Consider the following 17,048-nt stretch of genomic DNA (forward strand, 5'->3'; position numbering starts at 1 on the left):
CCATGGACCAATATGCAGAAACACATGTCCCAAGTGGGCTTTGGAAACAGTGGCAGCGGAGGAGGGGAGGTGTCTGAAAGCAGAAACCAGAGAAGGAGCCAGCATCTCTGTCTCTAAGTGGGGGGGGGGGGGAAGAGAGGAGAGGATAGTGATGGGGTTCTCACGGAACCCTTACTTTCACTTTGCAGAACCCCGGGGTTCCACTCAGCATCATTTGGGAAACACTGCCCTAGTGTGTTGGCCAAGATAGTGACCATCAGACAAGCACTGAAAAGCATTTACACATCATAGTGGGCAAGCAACTGACATTCTGTGCCCCAAAGCAACACCCTTGCACCCGCACATTTACAGTTGTCTTACAATGATGAAACGTTCTGAACCAAGTGTGAGGCTTCATTCTAAAAGACTTTATCTCTTGAACATTACTATCCTGTTGGATCATATGTGGCATCATTGTCTGAAGGCCGGGAGCTTTGTTATGTGTGTAGTGGGTTCGACTCACTTGCCGCACGGCTCTTCCCTCAGGGTGGCTTTGGGGAAGTAGTTGGCTGCTCCGATGTGCCCCCTTTGGGTGTGGTCTTCGGGGCACTGCTGTCTGGCAGTGACCACTCTGGTCTTGGTCTGCGTCCCCTTCCGGGGGAGTCATTGTTCTTCCTCCGCTCCTCCTCCAGGGTCCTCCCTAGGACTCCCAGTTCTTCTCCCACTGCCTGCCCAGTTGCCTCCTGCAACCCTGCCTTGTGGACTTATGGCCTGGGGCTTCCCTGGCTCAAACTCCCCCAGCCTACTGCAGCTGCCTCCTTGCGAACCGTGGCTGCCTCCATGTGAGCCCCACCCTCCATGACTGCCTCCTTGCAGCCCTGGGACTCAGGCTAGGTAGCCTGGGTTTGATAGGCCAAAGCCTCTCTCATTCCCAGGAGCTGCTCTTATAGTCTCCAGCTGGGCCCTCCTTATTGGCTCAGGTGGGCTTCCCCTTGACTCCAGGTCTCAGCCCCTTAAAGGGCCAGTGCAGGGCAATGCCCTGCCACAGTGTGTTACTGAAATACGCTGTTCAGTTGGAAACATCCACAACCAGCCTTTTAGACGCAATGAAGATGCTACACCGGGGTCAGCAATGTGCAGCATGCGTGGTGTGCGTGGCACGCAAGCCGAATTTGAGTGGCACACGGTCTGGCCAGTGGAGCTGCATGACAGGTGGCTGCCCTGTGTGCCACAGCTGGAGCCGTGTCACTGTGGCCCTGGTTCCTGCTCTGCGGCAGCCACGTGGCCCGGCAAGTAGGCAGAGTGGGGCTGCTCTGGGAGCTGGAGCCAGGCCATAGTTGAGTCCCAGGCTCCACGTGGAGCTGCCACTTTGAAATGCTGTGGGGAGCATGGGGCCAGTGGGGGACTGCCCAGCTGGTCCCATGCTCCTGGCAGAGGCGCCTTATTGACTAATCTACTAGTTGATGCAAATTGCATCGACTACTCGGTTAGTCAATTACTCAAAATTTAACATCCTTAGTCCCATCCCTGCATCCTCCAGCCCAACACTCTCTGGCCTGTTGCGCAGCCCCAACCCTGCAGCCTCGACACTGCCCGCTCCGCTCCCCTCCCTCTCTGCCTCACGGTGCCCCCAGCAGGCAGGCTAAAGACTGTGCTGAAGTCACGCCCAGCTACCGCCGCCAGGCCCTGCTAGAGGATGAGTGAAGCTGGGGCAGAGGCAGCAGAAGCTGAGGGGAGAGGAAAATGCATGGGGGGGTCCCCCTACTCCAATGCTGCATTGGCCCCTGGGTCCCTGGCAGGAAGGCAAAGGCGCAATGGACTGGACCCCACTGCCAGGGGGGCTGGACACCCTGGGGTCACCCACCCATCCCCACCTTGCCCATTTCCCTGAACCCCTCCTGAGTCACCCTGATTCCCAGCCCGTGCTGGTGATCCAGCATCGTGACCCCTGCAAGATTGGAGCCAGTGCTGTCTTCCTGGCGGGGGTGGGGAGGCTCTGCACTGCATCCAGCTTCTGGGGAAGCCCACACATGCTGCTCCTCCCCTCCCCACAGGAAAAGCGCAGGGCAGGAGATCCAGCGGGGCATGCAGCGGAGAGCGAACCTCCCAAGAGAGCAGCACGGCCCAGGGCAGGGTTAAATCTTGGCACGCAACTTTGGAAGGGTTGCTGACCCCTGAGCTAGACAGTGCTAATGCCCCATCAACAAAGTCAATGGACCATGGAAGAGCATAGCGTCACCCGTGGACGCTTCAGCCTATGGACAACGGCTGCCATGACTCATCAGGAACATGCCAGGGCTTGATACTGAACTCCATGTTGGCACCTGTATTTTTCTGCAAACTGATCTGGGAATTTGGCTGGGAAGAAAGGGCTTCCTGCCGTACAGAAGAAACTATAAAAAGGGGAAGTGATGTCACCAAAGGCCCTACTGCCTAGAGAAGAGAACAGAACACCTGGAAACATCTACATAACGAAGATTGAATTGGGGAAAGCGCTCGTTCCAGGCTAAAAGGCTTCGCCTAGTTATGGATGCTTGATTGACTACTTGTACTATCTAGCAGGGTAAGACACTGCTTGATTGAGTGCTGTGTCTCTGTGCCTTACAATGAGAGATTTAAAGGGTACACTCAGTTTAGCTTACAAAACAAAGCGAGCGATTGAGAGGTAACTTGATTACAGTATCGGAGGGGTAGCCGTGTTAGTCTGAATCTGCAAAAGCGGCGAGGAGTCCTGTGGCACCTTATAGACTAACTGAAGTGTTGGAGCATAAGCTTTCATGGGCAAAGACCCACTTAGTTGATTACAGTATACAATCTTTGACAGTGAGAAAATACCATGTACCAGGACTCGTTAATCTGGTGGTACACAGCATCACAAGAATCAATGACTGGAAGATTAAGCCATTAAAATTAAGCACACATTTTTAATTGTGAGGGTGATTAACTATTGGAGCAAGCTATCAAGAGAAGTGATGAACTTTCCATCTCCTTGATATCTTCAGATAAACCACGGATGCCTTTCTGGAAAATATACTGTAGTCAGTCACAAGTTAGTGGGATCAATACAGGGTAACTGAGGGTACGTCTAGACTACCGCGTTTTGTCGACAGAAGTTTTGTCGACAGTATCTGTCGACAAAACTTCTGTCGACAAAGAGCATCCAGACACATTGAGTTCTGTCGACAAAGCAAGCTGCTTTGTCGACAGAACCCTGTAGTCTAGACGCAACCCTACAGGCAATAACACCTTCTGTCGACAGAACTCTGTCGACAGAAGGTGTTATGCCTCGTAAAATGAGGTATACCAGCATCGACAAAACTGCTGAGTTCTGTCGACGTTATGTCGACAGAACTCAGCGGTAGTGTAGACGCAGGTATAGTTTTGTCGACAAAAGTCCACTTTTGTTGACAAAACTCAGTAGTCTAGACACACCCTGAGTGAAATTATTTGTTCTGTGAGTTACAGGCCATCAGAACTGTGGTCCCTCCTGACGTGTGATTCTATGAACTATTTGTTACTAGTATCTTCAGTTCTCCTCATAATGTTTGTCCTGTGAGTGTGTGAACCCCCAACGTTGCCTAGCAGTACTTGCCACTGAGAGATGCCACCAAGATAATATTTTAGAGTTGTTAAAAGCACCCAATCAGCCCAATAGTTAGCAGCACTTTCTTGAGGACTATTTGTACTAGAAAAGGTGCATTGGAATGGATGTTTATACAGAATGTAACCTAGTATCGACAGGTGATTGGACGAGGAAGGAGTGCAACTAATTTTTGTTTTTATAAAATAGAGTTGTAAAAGGGTAATCTGAGGAGGTTGGTGGATGGAGCTAATACTGCCAAACACTTCTGAAACTGGAGAGCTGGTTTTCTTTTTACTTATGCTGGTGTAAATCAGGAACAACTCCACTGAAGTCCATTGAGCAAAACTGGTGAAAAAGCAATGTGAGAGGAGAATCCAGCTTCAGGGCTGAAAGAATTTATGAGCTATATGTCCAAGGATGGTCCAGTGACACTGATACTGAGGCTGTAGAGAGTCACTCTCCATGAGGGGACCGAGAGGACAAGCTACTCCCATGACGTAAGGATAGGTGATGTTTCAATACTCTGTAACTAAGTTTAGTACCAGCCTAGTAATGATTCATGGAAATTATCTTTTTCTATGCAACTGCCAACCAGATCTGAAATGACTTTCAGGTAAGATACCCTGGAATGGGTGCCTAAATGTTAGCTGGGGCAGCTACCAAATGAAGAAATCCGTTACAAGGCAACTCAAGGTTGCTGCTTTCTTGCTTCAGACTGTGTTGCAGTAGGGCTGGGAAGAGCAAAAGGTAAGCAGATTGATCCTGGGCTACAGGAACAACCCAGTATTTAGATGGTTGGAGCAGATGGCTGAGATGGGGTTAGACTTGCCCCATACAACTCAGGGAGGTGTTAACTAGATTTGTCATTAATTTCCTGTCTGATATTCAGCAAGTCACTTAAAAGTACCATGCCTCAGTTTCCCATCTGTGAAATGGGGTTAGTAATATTTACCTTCTTCTGTAAAGTCTTTTGAGATTCTTTATGAATGCTGCTTTTGCCATGACCATGTGCTATCTGCACCTACCAGGCACAGCTTGGAGAAGATATTTTTCCATTGTTTTGAAAGTTACTGTTTGTATCTCCTAGCCTTCCTGGGAACAGGCACCTTTCCATTTGAATAATATTGAGACACTTCTTCCAAAACAAGTAAAGGCACATGACCTACTAAAAAGTTCTTGTGGAAACCATTCATGCTCATATTTAGTTGACGGAATTGGTCAAGAAATTTTTTTTTTACCAAACTCACATCGTGAGTCTGGAAAACACTGTAAAAGATTCATATAGAACTTAAACAGGGGCAGCTCCTATGATGTATTTAAAGTTAGTTGGGGCTGAAATAGGAAGACCGATTCTGCTTTGTTATAGCATGACTCGGTTCATGGCTGTACTGAATTGAGAAATCTGCCCATGAGCGTAACAAGGAGGGGTTTTGCTGAACCACACTTCTGGAGACATGCAATTAATCTCTGAGAGGACAGACAACACAGAGCTGCTGAATCAGTGCCAGGACTTTCAAATGTGCAAGGCTTTTATCGTATTTTCCTAGTGTTATGTAACTGTCTAGAACATATCCAGCTATGCTCTTCAAAGTGATTAATTTAGCTGTGTCTATATCCCATTGACATTTAATGTTGCTTGCGCTTTTTTTTTTCTTTATATCCTATCCTGTGAGAATCTTTGTTTTATTTTTGATAGCTGGATTTGGTAGTGGCTATTAATTTGGTATTGCCTGTCAATGAACAACTTAAAGGAGTCCATGGGTATGTCTACATTGCATTCCTCTCTCTTGAGAGGAATGCAAATGCAGCTGAACAAAATTGCAAATGAAGTGCAGCTTTGAATTTCCCATGCTTCATTTGCATAATGGCATCCAGCTGCTTTTTCGAAATACCCTATTTCGAAAAAAATAACCCTGCTATGTAGACGGGATTATTTCGAAAAACACTTATTTCGAAATAACCCTTACTCCTTATATAAAATGAGGTTTAAGGGTTATTTTGAAAGAAGGGTTTTTTGAAATAACCCCGTCTACACAGCGGGGGGCGGGTTTCGAAATAGGGTATTTCAAAAAAGCGGCCGGGTGCCATTATGCAAATGAAGCATGGGACATTCAAATCCACGCTTCATTTGCAATTTCAAAGTCGAAAGAGGGATGTAGTCTAGACATACCCCAAGGGAGTAAGGTACGCAAATCTTATGGAAATCCAACTGGAGCCAGGCACCTAATTCACTTGTGCTGCTTTTGAAAATCCCAGCCTGAGACTCTAATTTCAGAGGGGGAGGGAAAAAAGGCAGAAGGGAATGCAACCATCTCTGCAAATGGTGATTTGAAGAATTAAACTTGGACAGGCTGGTATCCTCATACCTGTTAACAGAAGGCTAGAAGTCACCTGAGCCTAGGGTGACCAGCTGTGTCTCTTATAGGGACAGTTCCAATATTTTGAGCTTTTTCTAATATAAGTGTTCCCCTCCCCACCTCCACCCCCCCCACCCCCGGGCCAATTTTTCACATTTTCTATCTGAGCCAGTGTTGGTTACCCAGTCGTACGATATTTTCTTTCTCACTGGGCTGTCATTCACTAAGTTGTACACAAATGGATCTTTCCTCCCTTGTTAGTGAAGTGACATGGAAGAAACAGGATGACTGTTCCAGACGGGGAGCAGCAGCTGCAGGGAAAGCTCTTGCACCAGCAGAGGGGAGACTGAAGGACTGGAAAGGAAGCCAGGACAGCTATGGGAGAGGTGGAGGAGAGAAAGAGTTTGTTTTCAAGAGAAATGGGGCAGTTTCTAAGAAGCCCTTGGGCTGCATAAGGCAGCAACAAGGATTCTCCAAGAATGTGGTGATACGTTTGTGCTTCCCTACGCATAGGAATAACGAGCTACTAGCTTGTGAAAATGTCCCAGGCATGTTCCATTTTCACAAGCAATGCACCTATGGCTTTCATGCTCCAGTGCCAGCAGGGGGGAGGGAACACTGACTGCTAAACTGTTAGCTGCCCCCTTTGTGTGTTGAAAGGAAAACAAACTTTCCAGCTGAAACTAATTTTATTGCCAGGACAAGGTCCAGTGTTGTTGTTGGCACAGGCTAGCGAGCGTGTGACTTGAAGGCAAGGCACTTGCACTGTAAGATTCCAAGGGAAAGTGACTTGTCACTCGAGGTTTTTTTGAAATGCAGAGGAGGGAGAAAAACTCTTCAAGACCACTGGAGTCCTCCCCCTGCAATTTCTTCTTCTCTTTTTCTGCTTCATTGTTTACTTCTCAGCCCCCCTGCATGTGTCTCACTTCTGATCTGGTTAGCAGAGGGGTTCTCAAACTGGGAGTCAGGACCCTCAATGGGTCACAAATTTATTACATAGGGGGGTCATGTGTGGTCAGCCTCCATCCCAAACCTCAGTTTGCATATACCATTTTTAATGGTGTTAAATATATTAAAAAGTGGTTTAAATTTATAAGAGGCTCAGAGGCATGCTATGAGGAAGGGGTCACCAGTATGCAAGTTTAAGAAGGCCAAGCTTAGCAACTCTTTCTCTTTCCAGTCTTGACGACTGGTAGGAGAGATTCAACAGGTTCTTAAACTTCCCAAAAGCTAAATGGCAACCAGACTTGTAAACAAAATATTTCACTCTGCATTCCGATTTTTATCTTCACGTAGACCTTATCTATATTGGAGATATTTTTACTGGGTTACACATAGGGTTCAGATTCCAATCCACTTTTTGTGTTTTAGAATCTCTGGAACTCCTTGCTAGAGGATATTGTTGAAGTCCTGGTCTTCACAGTGTTCAAAAAGAACTTGGTAAATTCATGGAGGATAGGTCCATCAATACTTATTACCCAGGATGGGTAGGAATGGTGTCCCTAGCTTCTGTTTGTCAGAGACTGGAAATGGGCAACAGAAGACGGATCACTTTATCCCTCTGGGGCATCTGACATTTGCCAATGTCAGAGGACAGGATGCTTGGTGGGATGGACCTTTGGTCTGACCCAGTATGGCTGTTCTTATGGAGGTACTTTAGGTTTGCTGACCTGTCCTGGAGTAGAGGAGAATTAACCCTTTAACTCAGGCTGAAACCTGCCCCCTCTGCAGTAAGGATAGGATAAATCACTGAAGTGTGAGAGGCAGTGGAGGACTATCAACAATTCCCCACAAATGACAGTCTCCTGCGAGTGACACAAAGAATCCTAGAGTGTCTCTACCCAAAAACCCCTGGAATGTGCCCCCAACACCGGCACATGCAGAAACTGTCAGGGCACAGCAACACAGACTAGCCTCCTCGCACCTAAATTAGGTTAACCTGGGTACTTATATCACCTAGGCTAACTATGCGGTGTAGACATAGCTATAGCCTGGCTGTGTCTACCCTAGAAGTGCTTTGCCATTGTCGGAACACCACTATACTATACCAGCAAAACATTGCTAGTGTGGACATGGCTATCCCATGCTGCTATAGGAAACTACCTGCCACAAGAAAACAAACTATTCCAGTGAAAGCGCAGTAGTGGTGGAATAACTGTGACTACAGCAGGGGATTGTGCTATGTTGAGAAGGGATTGCATCTCTTTACACCCTGGCCCAACAGAGCTCTGGTCTGTAGCATACCACTGGCAGCCTGCTGGCTAGCTGGTCTAGTTGTGAAGGATGGGGTTTGGTGGCTGACGTGCAGCCTGAGTCCAGAACAACAGCTTCTGCTTAGTGTATGTGCAACATGCTTCAGGTGCCACGTGACCAGGATTCATCACCAAATTTGGTCCACTGGTTGGACCATTAGTATCCACAGTCCAGGCTGGGCCCTGCAACCTGAATGCTGATCCATGCCTCCCAGAACAGTAGCCGAGAGGTGAGAGCTGCCCCAAACATCTGAGTTAATGCCTCCATGAGATGCCTGGTATGGGCAGTTTCACTGGCTGCAACAGCACACCAGATAGGAGAGGGAGATTACTCATGTCTGCCATCTGCTATGAGATGTCTCATGCAGGGACTATGAGTGGGTGGCACTTGGGAGATATGCCCACTTATTTTTTTTTCCCCTGTCAAAGAGCCAATCCCAAAGATTCCAGTAGACCTGTGTGTCTATTCCAGGGGTGGGCAATAAGTTTTGATGTGGGGGTGGCACTCCAAGATTTTGGTAGGTGGTCAAGGGCCACACTTTTATAGGAAGGGGAGCAGAGTCTGGGATGAAAATTGGGCACAAAGGGAGCACGTGGTAGGGGACTGGAGTGCAGGAGAAGGTGTGGGGTATTTTCAGCCAATAGGAGCAGCGAGATTTTTATTGGGGGGGCATGGGCAGCATGCAAATCCTCCCCCTCCCCCCTGGAGCAGAGAGCCACAGGGAGCAGCCAGTCACTTTAAGTGGTGTAGGGTTGCACTGAAGCACCTGTCTGCTCTGTGCCTGAGGGTCCCAGCAGGGCAGCCTGGGGGCCAGGTCTGGAAGCTTGATGGGCTGGATATGGCCCATGGGCTGTATCTTGCCCGCCCATGGTCTATTCAGACCCCACTAAAACGGAACCGAGATGTGCAACACCCAGAGCGCATACCCAATTGTATTTCAAACAGTTGCATAACAAACGCACTGCGAGCAGCGCTTCACGTTGGTAACTGCCACAGGAGGTGCTTATTTTGAGGTGGGCGCTTGGAATACCTTTCTCCCACCCCTACTCTTCTCCCTCAGTTTCATCCTGCCTATAGCAGCGCAACAAACCCCAAGAATAAATACACTCTTGTGATATAAAACAAGAGCTTGCACCTGTGCAGCTTACTCCAATTTGAAAGCCGCCTGACTCCAAATACCCTGCATGTAGACAAGGCCTAGCAGTGGGCGTGAGTCCACTGCTTGCCCTGTGAGCAAGAGACTCCAGTGCACTGTTCTGAACACATCTGATTTTTTTTTAAAACATGCAAATAACGTCAGTTTAAATTCTCAGTCCAAAGGAGGTTGTTTACATCAGCTGCCAGGTGGGAGAAGCCACTGACCTTTCAAAGAGGGCAAAAGCAAGCATTCCTGGCACTGCTGCTGCTTCCAGTCATCAGTGTTTTTCTGAAGTGCCTGCCACGTAGTAACACCCTTTAAGACAGTCAGAGGCATTCTAGGCCTCTGACCAAACGTGCCAAGCAAAGTGCTTTTGCAGCTTCCTCAGTCTGTGGACACGTATCCTCCAGAACAGGGGTCGAGTCCCTCCACAGCATTCACAAGACAAGAAGAACAGCATTCACAAGCCATGATTTTTCACCCACTACCAAGCTGGGCTATGTTTAACATAGTCCATATTTCACTGACATGAGCAATCCACTCTTCACCCACACCAGATGAGGAGTCATTAGGATGTAATTTGATACACATGCAGGCTGGGGCTGTTTGACTATGGAGGAGCAGATGCTTTGGTCAATTACCATATGAATCCATGGCATGCACAATACCACGCAAAATTGCTGCTTATGATGATTGTCATTTTGGGGGGGGAACCTGAAGCTAATGAGATAGAATTGCGCATATTTAAATCTCTGGGTAAATGTGAACTGTCACCGAGGCCGAATGGATAGAATGTTGGAAGCTGACCTCTGCCAGTACTTTCTGGGGGAGTGGAATGCAAAATACCGTTCTAAGTCTCTTATTTTTCATTCAGAATCTGATTACATAAAGCAGACAACAGATAGCAATTAGCATTCATTTAAGCTGACACTCAGGGGCAGGTGGAGGAATGTTTAATACTAAATGTATATAAAGGGAGTTAATTTAGATACTATTTGGAACTAAATTTACCTAAGGAGAGCTTTTTACTATTCAGACCATCCATTATGCCGAATACCAGCGTCTTAACTTTTGCTTGTCATTCATTCTGCAGATATGCCCGAATAGCTGTAACTTCCATTGTATAATCTTCTGCAGTAGATTTGCTTTCCATTATAATCATTATGCATGGGTGCTGCGTTGGGACATTGCTAGACCCATTAGTTGAGCCTAAATTTGCACCCAGAGCTAGGATTTATAGTTACCATGTCCCCTGCAATTTATGGAGCTGTCCTGTCTGTACGTACGGCACTGCAGCAGTGCAGCTGTATTGATACAGTTGTGCCTTAGAGCATCTTGAATAGACATGCTGCAATGTCAGTGGCTTTCAAACGTGGATTGTCAGGCACTGGGTCTTGATGCTGCAGGGAAATCAAGTGCATGGGGGTGCTAAGACAGCTACCTGCCTGTCCTGGTGTTGGAGGCAGTGCTGTGCCCCAAAAGCGGCTGGCAACAGGCCCAGCTCCTAGGTGGTGGAGAAAGCACACAGGGCTTCACCCCTGCCTTGAACACTAGCTCCACACTCCCATTGGCTAGGAACCTGCTGCTGGCTACTTCTGGGGCACAATATGGTCTGCAGTGCCAGGAGAGGCAGGAAGCCTGTCTTACCTTGAGCATCTCCTGGTCAGCGCAAGCCCCTCCTGCTCCAGCCCAAATCCCTCCCCCCCCCCCAAGCCAGAGCCCTCTCCTACACCCCCAAAGCTCTTGTCCTCAGCCCCACCCTAGAGCCCATATTCTAGTCAAATTCTGTGGCATCAACAATTTTCTTCAATTGGGTCATGAGAAAAAAAGTATGAAACCTACTGCTCTACACTGACAGGAGAAAAATACCCCCCTCCACAACTAAAAAGCTATGTCGGCAGGAGAAAATCTCCCACGTGCATAGAGCTGGGCACATGAGTGCTTATGTCGGTGTCACGTATCTCGCTAAAGGGGTCAGTTTATTCATAAATTATGCCAACATAGACTGTAGTGACAGAGCCTTGAGTAACACTGTTGTATGGAAACTGATTAGGGCTCTGAGAACAAAGTTCACAAACATACTGGTTGAAATGCTGGCTCTATTGCAAACAAAGACAAAACTCCCATTGACATGAATAGGATTTCACCTAGACACTAATAAAGAATGAGAGCTTTTCTATGGAACTTTTATTTTAAACCAGCCAATAGAGTTTTATAGGAGGGATTTACTTGCCTATTACAGGTATTTAAAAAATAACGATACAGGATATCCTGTTCTGTTAAACCCTATATGACTTATTCTTAAAGGGCAACCCTGTGCAGACTTCTTTATGAAATGTCTTCTTTAGCCCCCTGAGTCTTTGCATCCCCATACAGGAGTCCTGTCTTGTCAGTTCAACTTTTTCTGTCTGATATGGATGTTAGAAACAGGTGGTTCCTCTCCTGCTGGTTAGTTTGTCAGACTCCTGCCACTCCCTGCTGGATCATGGTAAAAAGAGATCTGGTTGAAATAACAGAGCCTGAGCTGAAATGAACCAGATTACACCGAGTCCCACCCTGCTTAAAAATGTAGAAGGTTCTGATAAGAGCTGATGTTGTACAGAGCTACACAGTTCCTTCCCATCACTTATCTAAAACATGCAGTTCTTCCCTGGATCTCAGGAGAACACTGGCTGATAAGAAGCTACGGTACAATGGTTATCGATCAATGGCGTTAAATACCATCATTCTGCAAGGGCACCTAAGGGTGGAGAGTATCATCACGAATATCTGATCCTATCTACAAACCAGAGTGCAATGATGGCTCTCTGCCTAGTGAAAGAGAGGATCAGTAGCTACCTACCTACCTATCTAGTCATGCGGCTTCTACCATCAGAGAATCTGGACACAATCCTAGAACTAAAATTCCTCTCACGCTTTCTTCCCTGCCTTAGAGTGGGTTTTGTTTGGAGGAGAGGAGACAGAGGATGGCTTATTTGTGTGTGTACAGTTTCCTATAGGAGAGCTAAGGTTTCTTTAAATAATACATACAAAATAAGAACCTTGCATCCATTTTTGTAGAACGACAGGGCAGAGTGAAAATGCAGCTAGTCACCAGTAAACATAAACATTTCTAAGCAACAACCCGTCCCTTTCAGGCACCCTAGCATGTTCCATTTTGGTTTTTTGCAAACACCCCAAAATTGACAAGTTCAAAGAAACTTTTGCCACATAAAGTGTGGAAAAACAGGGACAATGGAAACAATTATTCCTGTTTTGTTCTTTTTAGGAGCCAATCCAGGATTCTTTTTAAGCTCTGTGACTTGCATTTTTTGATAAAGAAGAATGCAAAATCTGAAAGGCAGCAGCAGCTGAAGCATTACCATCTTATCTGCACATATTTTTCAGATTCAATCAAACAATCAAGCTATCAAGTAAATCTTGTGACTTGTTTTCACCCACTCACTCATGCTTCCAAGACCCAACAGAGGATATAATAACATTCATTGTACTGAGTTAAAAATAACACGGGGGAAGTAATACTTCCCTTTAGCTGAATCAGCCTGAGGCAGACCTTTTTTTGAGAGAGAGAAGAATCCTGTAACAGGACATTTCACATTTTGAAAAATGCCACCGCAGACCTCAACAAAAGCTCATGTGTAGCTCAGTCTCTCTCTGAATATCCCAGGCATGGGGGTTGAGCTACTATGCAAAGAGATCAAACTTCTGCCCAGGGCTTCAAAATATGAGCGTTGCAGAATGTTCAGTAAATATTTGCTTTGGACAACTATTGGCTAGTGTGTCTGGGGTAGAAGAATCTGTAGAGACAGTACTGTCCTGTACATGATGCAGTGAAGCAGTCTGATCTAATGAGGCTGTGTTGTCCAGTGGTTAAGCTATGGGGTTCCTGAACCTCCCAACTGACTGAGCCCCTCCACCCCCAGCTCCCTGACATGATTCCTGCACCACCACAATCCCTCTGCCCTGAGTCCCCCCGTCCCCATCTCCTGACCTTATTCTTGAATGCCTCAAACCCACTCTTTAATACACTGAGAAGATGGGGTAAAATAATTCATATTAGCTAAGCAGTAATGCTCAAGAGATGAGCCGTGAGAGGAGAGGGGGCCCAACGTTATATCTTGCATGCCCCTCAGAACAGCTAGTTGTGCCCCTGCTATAAGGTCTTTGTGGACAGGAAATATATGAACAGTGTCTAGCACCATAAGGCTCTTCTCTGTGTTTGGGGCCTTAGGTGTTACCGTAATACACAGGAATAATAAAACTGGTTTGAATGAGCAGAGAGAGAGCCTAGTGCAGCGGGGTGGGAGGTAGTTCAATGCACGAGGGCAGCCTGGAAAAAGGAACAAAGATGTGGGTAGAAGAAAATAAACAGGGAGTAAAGCATGGCAGCAAGATTCCTTTACGTAAAGGAAGAACCTGTGTGTGTCAGATTCTTCTGTGGAATAATGGTTGGCTAATGCCAACTGCTGTACTCGTGTCTATTTTTCACCAGCATGAATCTATACACCCTTTCAGGGAGAAATACAAAATCTGAAGGAGCAGCACAGATCTATGTTGGAGAAAGGGAAGTTGTTGGTAAATGTTAAGCATCTTATTCCACTATTTGGTTGAGATCTTAGAACTTTTTGGAAAGTCACTTGTTCTTTTTCTTCTAGCAGTTCTTTCATAACACCAACCTATGCGCCATTTTCAATGGATGAGTCTGATGAGATTGTCTTTAACTCTCTGCTTTCAGCCAGTCCACATGGTGTTTGCAGATGTCTGTCTGATTTTATTGTGATGATCTTGATACTTCAGTAGGTGGCGCTCTTCCCTCTTACTTACCTGCCAGTGCCCAGGATGGGTGAGAGGGATGCAGACAGGTTGTAAGAGATGTCACCTTTGGAAAGAGATGTCGAATCAAAGATTTTAAGATTCCATATTTAAACACCCATAAATCTCTGCTGAAAAGAAAGAAAAGCTCAAAGAAGGTTTGCGTTAGGTGTCCGAGGATGACATTGACCCAGTCTTACCATTGTTCCAAGGGTTTCCAATTATCGAGGGGGTTAGGGAAATGCTTACAGTGCAGAACACATGTAATCCCATCTCCAGATTAGTAATCTCTTACAAGTGATAATAAATCTAATCAATAACCGACTTTCCAGTTTGCTTTCACCAGAAATTCTGGCTCATTACTGATCTTTGGTCAAGCACATGACCAGCATTTCAGAAGCATATGAAGTGAGGTAAATCAAAGTGCTATTTCCTTGGGCCTCTTGGAGGAGGGGACTGACGATATTTTGGCTCGCTAGTGGATGACTTGTCTAGCGATGGAGAGCACAGGTGGGAAGATAAGAAATTAGAATTAAAACCAAGTTCCCCTTCCTATAGATCTATGCTGCTCCTTCAGATTTTGCATTTCTCATTACAAGCGTCTATACAGCGCCATCCCGTCCATAGGATAGTTTGGGACGGCCGCCCCAGGATTTACACTTTGGGGAGCCCTGTCATGTTATTGGATTCTAAAGATCACTGTTGCACCCATGGGGGGAGGGTGTTTGCCCCAAAAGTCTGTACAAATGGGGTCATGTGAGATGTTGAATAAAAGCTTATGTTCTACTAATTCTGTATATGCTATTCATGTACTTGTATAATATCTGTATGTGGAGTTATAGACGTACTCTGTGTTGATGCTGGAAAATTCTCGGTCTGAGACAGAGCATTGAGCAAAGAATGTTCAGCCAGTGGCTATGCTAATTAGCAAGAAGACAATGAATCTCTAGGTGCCAATACACACCCGAGGAATGTGACTGATACCTGCAAACCAGCCAGGGCATAATGGCTGCCAGCATGTGAAACAGAGAGAGGTCGCTAGACCATGTGACCTGCTCTGGTCAGGAGTATGCCACGAGAGGTATTTAAGTGGCATGTGGCACATTCCATCTGGTCTTGAGTTCAGCTCCTGATCCCAAATGCAGCCTTGCAGGAAACAACAAGCCGGGAAGAACCGTCGACCCATCCTGACATAGGATGTACACCTGAGATTTTTAAGATAGCAGTTGTAACATCTCTGCTAAGAGCCTGAGAACTTGGTGATTCGATGTATGTAATGTATTCTCCTTAACAACCTTACTCTCATGCTTTTCTTTCTTTTAGTAATAAACCTTTAGATTGTAGATTGTAAGGGATTGGCTCAGCGTGATCTTGTGGGTAAGATCACGAGGGTAAATTGACGGGGACCTGTGGCTGGTTTCTTGGGACTGGAAGAACTCGTTCGGGGTAGGTGAGATTGGGTTCTAAAACCCCTCCCCTGTGTGCAGGCCTGGGGCTGATTGGGGCTCAGGAAGGGCTGGGGTGTCAGAGGGGTTTTACTCGTGAGGCTTCTGGCTGCCAGATTAGTAGCTGAAGCTCTCAGTATAACTGGTTTGTGGTCTATTTGGGAAGGTCTACAGTCTGGGGCTGTAAGGAGCCCCGAGTTTTGAGCAATTCACTCTGAGAGGACACCCTCAGCTGTGCCCTGACCTGGCCCGGTCCGTCACAAGCCCCATGTTGGCTCCCTCAACCATCCTATGGACAGGTCCCTGGGGGGAGGGACCTGGCGCAGGGTGGCAGCAGGGGTCAACCCCCACTCTTGCCCTTACCATGTTGGCAGGAGCCGGAGCAGCCCAGCAGCCTGCCCTCCCTGCCCCACCTCCCTCTCCCTGCCCACTGTGCTCGGCTTCACCGCAGCAGTGGGAAGCAAAGTGCCCTGGTCCCAGGGTGTTCCACTTCCTGCCACTGCAGAGAAGCAGGGCACAGAGGGCGGGGAGGCAGAGCAAGCTCCAGGTTGCTCTGGCTCCCATCGCCATGGGGGAAGAGGGGGCTGACCCCTGCTGCTGCCCCACACCAGCCTCCCCTGTAATCCTCCGGCTCATGTTGTACGAGGGAAGGGCAGAGCAGTGGCAAGAAGCAGTGTGGGGGGAACAGAACAGGGGCAGAACTTGGGGAAGAGGCCGAGCGGGCGGGGGGGCGCGGGGCCTACAGTAGGAAGGTTGTCCTGGGCCCCATGACTGGGACACTGAGAGGGGGGTTGTCCAAGCCCTGCACTCCCTTAGGGATGGCCTTGCATATATAGATGTTATGAAAAGTAGGCATGAGAACAAAAGTCAGCATTAACCCTTCCCCTCCCCCAGCATTGCAAAAGTTCAGATCAAGGTCAGGACTTTGTGGTTGGCCTTGTTGCTGTCATGAGATCTTGGAGCAGGTTTCTGAGTCCCTGGCTGCTTCCTAGTGAAAAGGGAGTTAACCTCGACTCAGCTTCCTGTTCCCTTTGCAAGGGAGCTCTCACGGAGGCTATCCAATGGCAGCTTGGGAAAGAGAGAGAGAAGATGGTGTTGCTCTTCAGGCAGGGCTGTGTTTCTTTTTCTACATTATCTCAGCGCTCTGCTGAGGCAGTGCGTTAGCTGACAGGACCAGAACACAACCTCAGAACCTGGGTGAAGTTCACCCCCCCAGCTACACCGTGCAGAGGGAGCCATTTCTCCTATTTGACTGCAGTCAAAGGAGCTTTCCAGAGAGATGTCTGTGTGGGCGTTAGCACACATCCCCTGTGCCCTCACAAAGGGTGGACCCAGCAACATTGATCAGAAGACCTCTTTTAAATAGTACTGCATTGCTACATACCACCTCCATGGGTGAGTGGCAAGGAGCATTTGCAGATGTTCCTCTAGCATGGACTTAGCTATTTTCTCAAATACGGTTTTCTTGTTTATTGACCATC

General features: G+C 47.3%; 1 protein-coding gene across 2 annotated transcripts in view; it reads left to right on the forward strand.

The window, feature by feature from the left end:
* Nucleotides 1-4,165: 4,165 nt before the first annotated feature.
* The window catches only part of NDRG1 (N-myc downstream regulated 1), a 142,542-nt gene continuing 129,659 nt past the window's right edge, over nt 4,166-17,048 (forward strand). The window contains exon 1 of one of the 2 annotated variants that reach the window (XM_075920094.2): nt 4,166-4,309. The gene's annotated coding sequence lies outside the window, so the exon portion shown is untranslated. The remainder of the gene's footprint in view (nt 4,310-17,048) is intronic. The other variant, XM_075920097.2, reaches the window with a different exon arrangement.

The sequence above is a fragment of the Pelodiscus sinensis genome, chromosome 2 (genome assembly GCF_052426305.1).
Source record: "Pelodiscus sinensis isolate ZL-2025 chromosome 2, ASM5242630v1, whole genome shotgun sequence".
Lineage (NCBI taxonomy): Eukaryota > Metazoa > Chordata > Testudines > Trionychidae > Pelodiscus > Pelodiscus sinensis.